The sequence below is a fragment of the Chiloscyllium plagiosum genome, chromosome 3 (genome assembly GCF_004010195.1).
Source record: "Chiloscyllium plagiosum isolate BGI_BamShark_2017 chromosome 3, ASM401019v2, whole genome shotgun sequence".
In the NCBI taxonomy this organism is placed as follows: domain Eukaryota; kingdom Metazoa; phylum Chordata; class Chondrichthyes; order Orectolobiformes; family Hemiscylliidae; genus Chiloscyllium; species Chiloscyllium plagiosum.
Genome location: NC_057712.1, coordinates 8937011 through 8938680, shown reverse-complemented (window position 1 = coordinate 8938680; position 1670 = coordinate 8937011).

Genomic DNA, 1670 nt, shown 5'->3' with positions numbered 1-1670 from the left:
AGAGAGGATGAGATAAAGAGATAGACAGGTTTTTAATGAGTAGTGAGTTTAGGCTTATGGAGACTGGGTGGGAAAGCCAAGGTGAGATCAATCACAACTGCATCAAATGACAGAGTAGGCTAAAGGGGCTGAATGGCCTACTCCTGCTCCAAGTTCTTATTTTCATCTGTTCTTACCAAGTAGTAGTGTTCCTTTCTGCTACCCTCCTGCTCTCATTACCTGCCTTATTACTCTGAATCATTGTCATGTCCTTCCTCTTTACAATCATAGAGAGGTACAGCACGGAAACAGATCCTTCAGTTCAACTCGTCCATGCCGCCCAGTTATCCTAAAATTAACCTATTCCCATTTGGCCCACATCCCTCTAAACCTTTCCTAGTCATATACCCATCCAAATGCCTTTTGAATGTTGTAATTGTACCAGCGTCCACCACTTCCTTTAGCAGCTCATTCCATAAATGCACCACCTTCTGCGTGAAAGAGTTGCCCCTCGGTTCCTTTTTAATTAGCTTTCCAAATCTCTCCTCATGTGACCCTCCTGTCTAACTATTTAATTTAAGGCCCTTAGTTCTAAGATTGTTCAGTACACTGGTGTCAACTCAGTTCAGGTGAAACTTAGACTCCAGGTCATTAACTCTGAACTAATCTTCTTTGAACAACAGACACTTAGCGTTAATGCAGTTGCCATGGATTACACTAACATCCATGAGCTAAGAAAAAAAAAATAAATAAACAGGAGATTCCGCAGGGAGTGGAGTGCATCATTTCTCCCTCCAATTCTATTTTGATTTAGTCCCTACCCTCCCCTTCACTGTTTTGATCACACAGCACTGTCCCTTAGAAGGAAAAAAAAAAGAAAAAAAAGAAAAAAAGAAAACATCCATGAGCTGCTATATGTTACAGCTGCACACCATATCTACCCTGTCAACTTTATTGTAATAATAGCAATGCATTACTTTTCAAATTTAGAAATATCACTAATTGTCTGCAATGATACCAAGTAAATAGCTTATCCAATTAATTAACTTAATCTTTATATCTCCCCAGTTCTTTTATAAACTGCTCTCCATATTTGGAGGGATAACATTATATATAAAAATCACCAATCTTCTCCCTACTCATATAAAGCCTTGAGCACTCACACCCTTCTGGAGGTTGAAAAGAAAGTGCAAAAAAGGAGCATCTCCTTTCCCCTTTGACTGAATTCCCAGCTGCACAAAATCTCCCCATCACTACCTGGTCACACTTAAACCTCAACACATCCATACTCTGCGTTAGAGCAAAACCTGTCTAGTTGCTTAAAGTCCTCACTGAGTTCTTGGTCAATTGTGCCTCCCTGATGTTAATGATGTAAGATTCAGCAATAATGCCAAGGGAACGTGATTAGACTGGCCCATGTTGGAGATGGCCATTATCTTGCATTTGTGTGACGTAACTGTTGTCTGCCACTTATCATCTCACATTTGGAATTTAATTCTTTTATTCATGTTTGCACCAAGACTCTAATAGGATTTGAAGCTGAGTTCTCCTCTCAGAATTGAAATAGTGGTTATTGCTAAGTAACTGCCCTTGCTGGGTCTGTCAGCAATTCTTCAGCTACATAGAACATAGAACATAGAAGAATACAGCACAATACAGGCCCTTCGGCCCTCGATGCTGCGCCGATCCAA